Source organism: Plecotus auritus (genome assembly GCF_963455305.1).
Source record: "Plecotus auritus genome assembly, chromosome: 5".
Lineage (NCBI taxonomy): Eukaryota > Metazoa > Chordata > Mammalia > Chiroptera > Vespertilionidae > Plecotus > Plecotus auritus.
Window position 1 is genome coordinate 60,538,299 of NC_137776.1, and position 12,450 is coordinate 60,550,748.

Here is a 12,450-nt window from a genome sequence, read left to right on the forward strand (position 1 = left end):
CACATACTTCTTATTGAATGGATGCCTCTGCATATAAGCAGTCTCCTATCGCCTTTGCTGTTCCATCACTGGCAGAGAAGGCTTTCTCATCCCACCAGTCTCCCACACTCCACATCAGCCCACTGCGCCCCCTCGCCCCTACCTCATGGAACAGCCTCCTCCCTCCAGTCAGGCTCCAGCACCCCATGTCAGCACAGAGCACAGAGACCCCCCTTCCTCTGTGCCAGGCTCTCCCTACTCCATTTGGGATGTGAAACTGCACCCCCAGTCCACCTGGACCTGACAGGGTCAACTTCCTTGCACATTCAGAGATAACCATAGGAGAGTGGCCCCTGGGGTTCCAAAGTTTTGAAACGGGGTCAAGAAAACTATGTTAGCATCTTTGGTAGCCCATTCTTGAAAAGAGCAGAAGCATGGCTGGCCATTGAGCCCCTCATTTGCATGGAATGGAACATGAAAGGTGGAAGAAGGAAAAGAATGGCACCAGGGAGGAAACTGTTTCATGAGCTGCATCCCAAGCAGCAAAGTCACCACTGATGTCACAACAGTGTTGCCAGCTAATAACAGGCTGCGGTCTTAACTGCCGAGAAATGCACAACATTCAAACGTTTCTATTTTTCCATCCTTACAACAGCAACACAACAACAGCGTGCCATCTCTGAAGGACAGAAGCTGTGAAAACCGATGTGCACTAAAGAGCTAGGGGGTCCTTGGGTTGTGAGTGTTCTTTGGCGATGTTAGGTGATACAGTCTATCCAAAATGCTCAAACCACCATGGGGACCATCTCTTGAGGCAGTGGTCTGAAGTCACCCGTCCATCTCAAGTCGCTCAGCAAAGCTCCTAGCGGGTGCAGGCCTGCCAGGCAGCCAGGTTTTCTCTTGTCCTCTCCTGCCTTGGCTGAGGGGCTTCCAAGGTGTGTCAGAGAGCAAACAGTGGGACTCAAGATAAAGAGCAGACATACAGGCCAGGCCCGCATTTCCCTGCAACTGCGTTGATCGGCTGCTGTGTGGCCCCTAGTTCCTCTGCCACAGCCGGAGTGGGACTGAAACCTGCTCTTTCTAACTGGGGCATCGAAAGTTCATCTTTAGAACTTCTCACTTTCCATTTGATTATTTCACCCTTGACTTCTATCAACCTATTTATTTATTTATTTATTTTTTACCTCATTTGCCTCTCCTTTGTTGTTATTACTGTTCATTTTTATTCCCCTTGCCCTCCCCCCCCGGCTTCCTCTCGAAAGACTTTGGAAAATAAGGCGAGTTGTGGAAGGTGCTAAGAGACAGACTGGAAAGCCCACCCCAGTTCCCTCCTCCCACTGAGCCCACATAAGGTAGCAGCTCTTCTTTCTTGAAGCAAATTCTCTCCAGTCAACCCGAAAGGGCTTAATTTAGTTCACAGCAAAAGAGCAAAACCTCCTGTCATGAGGCGGCATATTTCCAGGCACTTGCAACGGGCTTTTTACTTTCTCAAATAACAGATTGTGGCTAGCAGTCTTTTTTCCCCATTCCAGGTTATAGAAGCTCAGAGTTCCCTACTCCAGGACCACAAAAATCCTTAACATACAATGGTTTGGTGAACATAACCATAAATAGATTGTTCTGTGAACAGGGACAAAATCATGAATCCAAAGGAACTAGAAGGTCAGCCCATAGGAGTGAAACAGATGTGATACACATATCCAGGGATCTATGCTAGATGTTTCCCATGTGTTCCTCCAGTCTGCTCTTCCCCTTTGCCCCGTCTCTGTATCCCAGGCAGGAGGCTGGCCTATTGGACGGTAACCACAGGCTCCCATGCCCCCTGGCTCCCTGTTTGATTCACCTCGTGGGGAGCACTATAGATCAGAAAGAGGTAGAAGTCAGGGCATTTATTCACCTACTCCCTCTCCATGGGGTCATACATAGGCTGGCTGAATATTCCAGCCCTGTCCGGTGGCCTATCTCTCCGGTTCTAGTCACTCTTCTGTCCTTTGTCTCTTCAGGCCTTGGAGAATAACAGCACCCTTCTACTAACCAGGGCCCTGCACTACTCCTCATGATTTCCCTGCAACCTACCAACACCTTTGTTAATAATCCCTTTATTAAACTCTCTTCAAATTACCTAGGTGGAGTGGACCATCTGTTTCCTGCTGCTAATTTGATGCTTACACAAGATCTCTGCTTAGGCAAGGCAGAGACAGGTGTATTTGAAAAATTGCAATAGGAAATGACTAGAAACCCAATTACCTGGAAACTGAGGCTCACAGGTAGAAATTTAAGTTACACTTGACACAAAAACAAAGGAAAAACTTCTTTACTGAGAATTAGTGATGCAGAGCTGTGAGTAAATTTACTGACACCTGGGTACCAAACTCCAATTATTGAAAATAGCATAATATTTACCTAGCCGTTATTATAGGCCAGGCACTGTGCTAAGCTCTTAATGAGCAAAGTAGGTAGCATACTCAGAAATATATTACATGAGTAGTAGGGAGAAGACATCAGTCTTTGAATTTCTTAGCCCTGCATAACTTTAAAAGAAAGCCTTAAAAGGATCAAAGTGTTTCCAAATAAATTAACTATACCCTAGAACAAAACTCAAGAACATGTAAAAAAACCCATAAAGAATATGAAGCATCTTAAAGTGTAAAATTTACAATTGCTAGCATCCAATCAAAAATTGGTAGTCATACAAAGAAGTAGGAAAATCTGACTTATTATGATAAAGAAAAGATCAATGAAAGCTGGTTCAGAATGACACAGATAATACAACGAAATGGTCAAGGGCATAATAATCTACATGTTCAAGATAGTACAGGACACCATAAGCATGTTAGGGAAATACATAAATAATGGTATCTTCACCATCAAACTTTGAGTTGAAAAAAAAAATACAATGTCTGAGGTGAAAATATACTGGATGGGATTAAGAGCAAATTAGACACTGCAGAATAAAGTATTAGACAAGTCTATAGAAGCTATTTTAAATGAAATGCAGAGAGAAAATTGACTGAAAATATAACTGACAGAATATCAATGAGGTGTGGGACAACCACAAGCAGCTTACTATACGTATACTTGTTGTCCCCAATGGAAAGGAGAGAGAATACAGGACAGAAACAATAACTGAAGGAACAATAGCTAAACATTTTTCAAGTTTGTTGAAAGACACAAACATCCAGATCCAAGAAACTCAATAAACCCTAATAAAAAGAAACTTGAATAAACCAGACCAAGGCACATCATAATCAAATCAGGAAGCCCATCTCAATGGTCACAAACCCGACCATCAAACCTGGCCTTCAAATGAGAGCAACCATGAGTGCTTCTAAGATGCCAAGTATTCCCTTCACTAACGTATATCCCCATGGCTTAATGAAGGGAATGCGTTCTGATCTCCTAGTGGAACATTGGGTTGGGGATGGGCATTTAAGCTGCCCCTGACAAATCTAGTACAACAATACTATCTCCCTAAGACTGTGGATTCTGTCTTCCACATAATGCTAGGAAAGTTCTGGTGTCATCTTATTAAATGTAGGTCACCACTGAGTCCAAGTTTCAGGTAATCATCCAAGAAAGGCGTAGAGCCACCCCCAGATGCACCAGCTGATGCATTAAATCCAGAATCTCTAGGAAGTGCACCTGTATCAATGAGTTCAACCCAATCTACTGTTACATATATATTTTTGGACAAACGCCTGTGGAATGCACCCCTAGAGATAGTCCCAGGTTTCTGTAGATGTGTGTGTGTGTGTGTGTGTGTGTGTGTGTATATGATTGGAAAGTTTTTAAATTCTTTTGGGGTGTGAATTATGTGTATCCACCCCTCCCAGGAGCAAGCTGAGATTTGGCCCAATTCACAGGTCCAGTGGTGAGAGGAAGTGGTTGTGGTAAGTCTCCTGGAGAATATATGTCCCTTTCAAGGCATCTTCCCCAGTTGAGGTTATCACAGCGTTTTCAGAGGAAGTACAACCATGGACTAAATGCTCATGGAATCACAGAAATGGCTGAGCTATTTAAAAGCTGGAATGGCTTACTGAAGATTTGGTCCTGGTGGCAATTGAGAGACAGCCTGAAACAATGAAGTTCTGTCTTATTAGGTGCAATATATGCTTTCAATCAGAGGCCATTACATCGTGGCATCTCCCCCATAGTCAATGTACCTAGATCTAGAAATTAAAGAGCAGCAGTCAAGTAGCAAGCTGCTCTGAAAAGGGAATTCAAAATTTTAACTCTAAAGAAACCAGTAATTGCTAACAATTTAAAAATAGTTATTTCCAGTCCCTAGTCCTGCCCTCTTCCCATTACTACTAAGCCACAGGGTTCTAAAAAATATATTAAAATCCAATTTTAGCTATCTAAACACGTGGGAATCTTTATACATGTTTTCTAGTATATTATAGCATAATAATCCTATAATAAAACTAGAGGCCCGGTGCATGAAATTCGTGCATGGGGGGGGGTGTCACTCAGCCCAGCCTGTACCCTCTCCAATCTGGGACCCCTTGAGGGATGTCTGACTGCCTGCCTGATTGCCCCTAACTGCTTCTGCCTGCCAGCCTGATCACCCCCTAAGCACTCCCCTGCCAGCCTGATCAATGCCTAACTGCTCTGCTGCTGGCCTGATTGCCCCTAACTGCCCTCCCCTGCTGGCCCGGTAACCCCTAAATGCCCTCCCTTGCCAGCCTGGTTGCCCCCAACTGCCCTCCCCTGCAGGCTTGGTCCCTCCCAACTGCCCTCCCCTGCTGGCCTGATCGCCCCCAACTGCCCTCCCCTGCTGGCCTGGTCCCCCCCAGTTACCCTCCCCTGCAGGCTTGGTCCTTCCCAACTGCCCTCCTCTGCTGGCTCGGCCACCCCTAACTGCCCTCCCCTGCTAGCCTGATTGCCCACAACTGCCCTCCCCTGCCGGCCACCTTCTGGCAGCCATTTCATGTCCACATGGGGACAGCCATCTTTGACCACATGGGGGCAGCCATCTTGTGTCTTGGAGTGACGGTCAATTTGCACATTGCTCCTTTATTAGATAGGATAAATGAGCAAAGGTTTCCAAAATGAGCTGTAGAGTGCCTGGCAGCAAAACAAAAAATAGGAGAGCCAGAAACAAAATATTATGTGGTGTCCCAAATATGTTCTCCTGCTTCCCTGATAAGCTCTCTAGTTCATTCTCCTATATGATCTAATAATTAAACAGATGCAATCCCCCAACGTTACAGGCAGACAACTTACCCTTAGCGTTTAGGGCACTGCTCCGAAGAAATGTTATGAGAAAACAGTAGGAAAGAATTCCTGCACGCAGCCCTCCCGTCAGCCTGCAGCACTTTCCTACTCCAGTGATGTGAGGACACACGCTTGGGGTTAAAAGAGGGTGTTCTTATTCTTTGGGCCCTTTGGATGATCAAAAAATATTAGTCGAGCTGGAAGCAGTTAATGAAAGGAATTGGCTGTTGAGCTTGGGCTTCTGGCAGAACCTTGGAAAGACTGAGTTGTGGGCTCTAGGATGAAGGCTTTGTTCTCTCACCTGCCTGACAGGTGTGGAGCCCTCCCTTCAGCAGCTGTCAGAGGGAAGGGCGATTGGGGGATGGGTGAAAAAGTTGAAGGGATTAAGCAAAAATAAAACCTCACAGACTATAGTATGGTGATTATCAGAGGGAAAGGGGGCGGGGATAGAAGAGAGGAAAAGGAGATAATGGTGATGGAAGGAGGCTGAACTTTGGCTGGTGAACACACAATACCATATACAGATGACGAATTATAGAATTGTACACCTGAAACCTATATAATTTAATAACCAGTGCCACTCCAACAAATTCAATAAAATTTTTTTAAAGTATTATGGTTACATTATTTGTATGACTGAATAAATGTCTCTTTAGGATACAGTTTATCACTCAAAGTATGTCATATTGTCCCAAGATTACTAATGTAATTTCTGTCCAGAGATGGTTTCTTTAGAGTAATTCCTTTTTTTTTTTTTTTGTAATTCCTTATTGAACTTTTTATTGATACAGGCTCTGAAAAACATGGCCTCTAGTAAAGCAAACCTAGAACTAGGAAAAGTGTCTGAGCCCCCATGGCTATTATCTGAGCTTACCCAAAAGGTTGTTTTTCAGGCTGCTTCTCCTGTGCTGACTTCTAGAAAGTTCTAGAAGGATTTTATAGCTCGGCAAATCCTCAAAAGAATATCACTCAACCATAACAATAGCTATGAGAAGTTTAGAATTCAATGCAAGAATTTTTTCCTTTAGGATCTAATTCTTATTTACAAGTCACTTTTAAGGGTTTAAAATTAGGCAACAATGTACAATAATATGACTTACTCTGACTCCAGATTGGAAACCACCCGCTTATTTGATAAGGGGTAAACAAGTTCAGGTCTATATGTAAGAGAATAAATTAATCATAAAATAATTTAGCAAGAAAAGAAGAGCTCAGAGAAAATTAGAACCTAGCTTTAAAGAAAGTAAGTTTAGGGAATAGTCATGTTTCCTAACAAGATCTATGGTAAATAAAGACATAGCCAAAGCTATGGTAAACCACAAAGAAAAGCTCTTCTCTCCAGAGGAGAGAGAATTTGTCTCTAAGATCTTGTGGGCATAGTGGGTGTGGTGCAGTGGCCAGGTATCTTCTGCTCTCCTTAGGTTCACAGTATGCTCCTTGTTCTGACAAGCAGATAGAAGGAGAGAACTAAATTTAGATCCAAACTTTTTTTTAAAGCCTATGCAAAAATACATTCTCACACTGAACCCAAACTATATATTGGTAAAACTAATCTGTTAGGACAATTTAGCAATATGTATCAATGACCTTGAAATAGGATATTTCACTTTAGCCTAAGAAAATGATCAGATTTTTTTTACAGTGGTCTGGATAGCAAATAAATAAAATGCCCAACAAAACCATTAGAGTGTTTTCTTCTCAAAATTATTAGTGCTTAGTATATGAAGTAGAAAATACAGGCAGGTTACAATCCATGTGCCCATTATTTTTCATTTTGTAATTATGTGGGTGTCTGTTATATGAAAAACTACGAAAGGACTTAGAATAATTTTTCTACAGTTTTTCTTTGTTGTATTTCATTTTTTTCTCTAATTAATTAAAAAGAGCTTTCTTTAAGAAAGATATTAAGAGTAGCCAACTACCTCACAGAGTATCATGACTTCATGACTAACTAAATTGATTGAAAATAAGGCACCGGTGCAGTACTGCTCACATAACATGTTCTTCTACAATACCTTCCTGCCCAGCAGGTGTGGATCACTGGTTAAGCATCGACCAATAAACCAGGAGGTCACGGTTCGGGTTGCAGGTTCGAACCCCAGTGGGGGACATGTGGGAGGCAGCCCATCAATGATTCTCTCTCATCATTGATCTTTCTCTCTCTCTCTCTCCCTCTCCCTTCCTCTGTGAAATCTATTTTAAAAACACACACTTTTCTCATCTTCTGCAGTAGCTGCTTGACTTTCAGTGGGCCTCTAGTCTGAAACAAGTTGTGAAATTGTGCCAATATGTGTTTCATCATCCCTTAATTATTTGTGCCAACTGATGTGAGTTGAAATACAGAAAACATAAAAAAGGTAACCCTGAATTAAGTTGGACTTGGAATATGACCAGACACACATGCTTAGACATGAATGTATTCATCCCCCAATAAACCTCAGACCTTGTCTTCATCGCCTCTTGGCCTGGTTCCTACCTGTTCCTCCTCCCGAGGAGGTCCCAGGTAACAAAGAAAATCAGAGAAAGAATTGTAGATATTTGTATGTATAAATGCAAAAACATCCATATATAATTATCCATATATTTAAGTTCCACCTACAGTATAATGAATTTTCCATATTTATTTGATTAAAGGGAGAGTTATATTTGTGTAGAATCCTCCAGATTTGCTGAAAATGGTGACTGCACAGAAAAGATGTTAGGACTGGCTATGTAATTTAAAGGACCAAGTGCAAAAGAAAAATATGGGGCCTTTTATTCTAAAACTATTAAGAGCCTGGCCGGCATGACTCAGTGGCTGAGTATCGACCTATGAACCAGGAGGTCACAGTTTGATTTCAGGAGGTCACAGTTCAATTCCTTGTCAGGGCACGTGCCCAGGTTGTGGGCTCAATCCCCAATGTGGGACGTTCAGGAGGCAGCTGATTGATGATTCTCTCTCATCATTGATGTTTCTATCTCTCTCTCCCTCTCTGAAATCAATAAAAATATATTTAAAAAAATAAAATTATGAAGAATTTCAAGATGGCAATAGAAGAGCATTAAACCAAGAATAGGACACTTGTAGGTGTTCAGGGGCAGGTCACATGCCCATGAAGCCAGTCCTGAGTCTTGGAGTTAGGTAGCCATGAGATCAAATTCTAGGTTTTTCACTTATAAGCTGAGTATCTTCAGTAAGTTACTGAAACTTTTAAAGCTTCAATTTTCTTATCTATAAAATCAGAGTGATGCGAGTATAGTATCATTCTCAAGACTGTTGTGACAATTAAGAAAGAACATTATACTAAGTGCATGGCATAGTGCCTGGCTTGTGGAGACCCTGTTTGCCTTTTAAAATGTAAACCTGAAGGTCTCTCCCTGACTTAAAATTAAGTTTGGTTACCCACTGTCTACAAAACAAGATGAAAATGCGTATCATGGCTTATTAAGTCCTTTTACTATTTAAGTTTTATCCACTTCTCTAGACTTCGCCATCCACCACTCTCTCACATGTATCAAGGTCCAAAATGTAATTTGTGTTTTCACTTTTCCTAAAGGGTCAGTAATTAGAATAGCAATAAGTGACATAATGTTAAGAACAAGACAACAGGATCAAAATGGAGACACTATGCTAAGTCCAAAGCCACCAAACCGAAGCTTAATTACAGTTTGGTTTTGGTTCTCTCAGAAACTGAATCTTAAGCCAGTCAATTACGAATCGCCTGATCAGCACCAGCTGGGTAACCTGCCATTCCCTAAAGAAAGTGAACTTGCAATAACCAACTCACTTTTTAAAATCTACTTTAACTTCCTTGTTCCTATTCCCTTTGCCTAGAAGTCTTTCATTTTGCACAGCTCCTCAGAGCTCCTTTCTATCCGCAAGATCGGATGTTAGCCACTTCAAATTTATTTTTGCTCAACCTCTTAAATTTTTTACTATGCCCAATTTACATTTTGACACATATGGGAACTGTTTATTTGTGCCAGGCACTGTGCTAAACATTCTTTTAGAAGGAACACTTATTCTCCACTCCTGATGTTTCCTCCCAGGAGAGGGGTTCCATGAACTGTGACACACCTGGATGCCTCCCCCAGCCCCTTCAGGTGGAGTGATTTATCTCATTGGTGAGCTTGGAAGAAACTGGTTATTCAAAATCCAGCCTCTTCCTCTTTTTCTGTAGCAAATCTCACAGGGATCATGTGTTCTCAATTGGTCTTAGGCATGATGCTAGCTTAGAAGCAAAGACCTTTGCCCAGAGGGAGACCTACTGTCTAGGACTGCTTGTGACCAGGTGGTAAGTCTTCTGTTTCTGGAATTTGGCATCAGGAAGCCCACACTCTTCAATGTCGGCTTTTTCAGTGATAGTGTCTACTATCCACCTTATTTGTGTCTATTTCTTAATTGTCTATTTCTTTTTGAAGTTAAATTTATTTTTATTTTTTAGAGAGAAAGAGAGGGGGAGAGAGAGATGAATGTTGATGTGAGAGCATAACATCCATCGGCTGCCTCCTGCACACCCCCTACCAGGAATCAAACCGGCAGCCTTTCGGTGCATGAGACAATGCCCAACCAAGTCACACCAGCCAGGGTAAGAAGTTAATTTTTAAATTACCTATAATACCATTTGAGATAAAACTATTACCATTTTGGCATATTTCATCAGTCTTTTTCTATGTATTTTTTAATATAGCTCAGATATTATAATATATAAAGTACTGTCTCCAAATTTTTCAACATTATATTAAAACTATTTTTTTCTCATATCAATAAACACCCTCTTTGTAAACATAATTCTGAAAGCAGACTAACATTCCATCATAAGGATATACTATAGTTTATTAAACATTCTCCTAATATCAAATATTTAATAGGAGAGTTAGCAGGTCAAAGAATATAAACTTTATTATAGCCACTCTGTTTCCTAAAAAGATTGGTCTTGAGAACACAGGGAGGGAATACACAGAGCCAGAGGGGGTGAAGGAGGGGTCCAGGCCAGCAGTGAAAAGAAGGAGAGGAGGTCCTGGCCTAGCCGGTCCAGTTCATTGAGGAGGAAGCCCATATGAGCCTGGGTCAGAGCGGGGTTGGCCACGATCAAGCGGAAGAAGTTGCCCCGGGTCCCATGGGACTGGTAGCCGATCATCATGGAGCCCTCCTTCGCCATGCGCTCCTTGAGTACTGGGGCCACCTTAGCCAGCCTGTCACTGTAGCCCAGACTCTCCTGCTTGCCCTGCAGCCTGGGAGGCACAAACCAGAAACACACATTGACAAACTCTGGTTCCTTGACCAGCGCCAATCCTTCCCGCTTCTTCATTTCCTCCACCAGGTACCGGACAAGGGCAAAGGCCCCGTGGGCACGCAGCTCCAGCCCTTGCCGGCCCGGTGCCTTCTACATGAGCCACAACTTCAGACAGTCCACACGGCGGCCACACTGCGCCACCTTGTCTCCTGTGTCCAGGGCCACATGGTGGAACTTGTCCTGGAAGAGGCAGCTGGCCTGGGACCCGTGGCAGCGCTTGGGGAGAACCGTGGTGTCACAGAGAAGAAGAGCTGAGCACTGCAGGCTGCTGTGAGGAGCTCGTGGGGGTGCCAGGCCGCGGAGTCAGCCCTCTGGATCCCATCCAGGAGATGTCTGTGTCTGTGACGGCAGGACGCTTCCACCCCAGGCGGCGTCCACGTGCAGCCACAGTCCACCATACAATTGTTTCCAGGGGGTCAAAGGCCCCAGAACAGCAGCCCCAGAGGTGACGCTGACCAGGAACGGCACCGCACCCTCCGCTTCGGCCAGACTGACCTCCTCTCCAGGTCCTCAGGGTCATTTTCCCTCTCTCGTCTGCCTGGACCACTAGGACGCTGTCGGTGCCAAGTCCCAGGAAAGCAGCTCCTTTTTTGATGGAGAAGTGACACTCCTTTATTGTGAAGGGGGTCAGGGTGGCAGTGCTCGCAGGCCCCTCCGCTGCCATCGGGATAGCGCCGACAGCGGGCCAGGTTCCCCGCGTCCATGTGAGAGAGGAGCCACAGGCAGAAGACCCATCGGCAGCCTCCGGCCCACCAGCGCCCGGAGTGCTCTCAGCACCTCTTCCTCCACGAGGACAAACACGGGGCGATTTCCTAAGCGCACTGGCTGGCGTCGAGGCTCCCGGTGACATTACGCACGGCCAGAGCGTGGGCATCCAACCCTGAGAAGCTGGTTGAAGAAGCGAGGTGACAGGTCTTCACGCTGTAGCGCAGCACAGCCCGGCACCGCGCCAGGATTTGCCCCTTGGACTCCCCTGGCTCCGCAGCTCCAAGTCCAGCAGCTGCTTCAACTTCTCCTGCCGCTTCCGCTCCCACGCAGGCCTTCTCAGAGGCACTGGTCCCTTTCCAAACGACTTCATCCATGACAATCCCAAACACGTCCCGAAGCAAGGCTTCTGCACTCCGGGGTCCCGGGCCAGGGAGAGGAGTGGTTTAGAGTCCGCCATCAGGACCCAGTCCTTCTGCTCAGGCCTCTGTTCCGATGAGCTGAGGCAGGTTACACATTTGCTTTTCGGAATGTGAGGACCAGGGAAGCAGAGGGAGTGAGGTCCAGGCAGCAATCACATGACCATGACATCACTCTCATGACCTTGCCCTCGGCCCGGCGGGGGGCGGCGGCGGCCACGGGGTTGGCACAGGGCACTGGCCCTGCAGGAGGCGTGGCGCAGTGGGTGAGGCTGCTAGAGGCCTCCTGGCAGGTAGGAGGACGCCCCCCAGGGAGCGGAGCATCGTCAGCAGAGAGCAGACAGGCTGCAGCACTTCAGCAGCTCACAGGCCCTGGGACACCGCACGGGAAGGGGGAGGGGAAGGAAGGAGGGGTGCTTGGAGAAGGGAGGGGGCTCCCGGGGAGTGGAGAGGCCACGCGCACAGCCCCCCGCCTGGGCGCCCGCAGCGTTACCGACCCAAGAAAGGGGGGCTTGCTTCTTAATTGTCTATCTCTGAATTGATGCAAAACTTGGGTGAGGAGAATGGGTATTATATATTAAAGCTATGCAAATGCAGTCATACCCTTCACTTTTTTATTTATTTTAGAGATAGAGGAAGGAGGTAAGAGAGGAAGAGAGACAGAGAATCATTGATGGGTTGCCTCCCATATATACCCTGGTCAGAGATCAAACTCGAAAACTGGTTATGTGCCCCGACTGGGATCGAACCAGCGGCCTTTCAGTACACAGGACGATGTTCAACCAACTGAGCCAACCGGCCAGGGCAGGCATACCCTTCACTTTATTGCACTTCACAGATGTTGTGCTTTTTTA

The 12,450-nt window shown here is 45.1% G+C and overlaps 1 pseudogene across 1 annotated transcript; it reads right to left on the bottom strand.

Annotated features, from left to right (window-relative positions):
* Positions 1-10,097: 10,097 nt before the first annotated feature.
* On the bottom strand, positions 10,098-11,637 carry LOC308248228 (cysteine sulfinic acid decarboxylase-like; annotated as a pseudogene). The gene has a single exon. The product of its transcript is annotated as a cysteine sulfinic acid decarboxylase-like (transcript).
* Between the last annotated feature and the right edge of the window lie 813 nt (positions 11,638-12,450).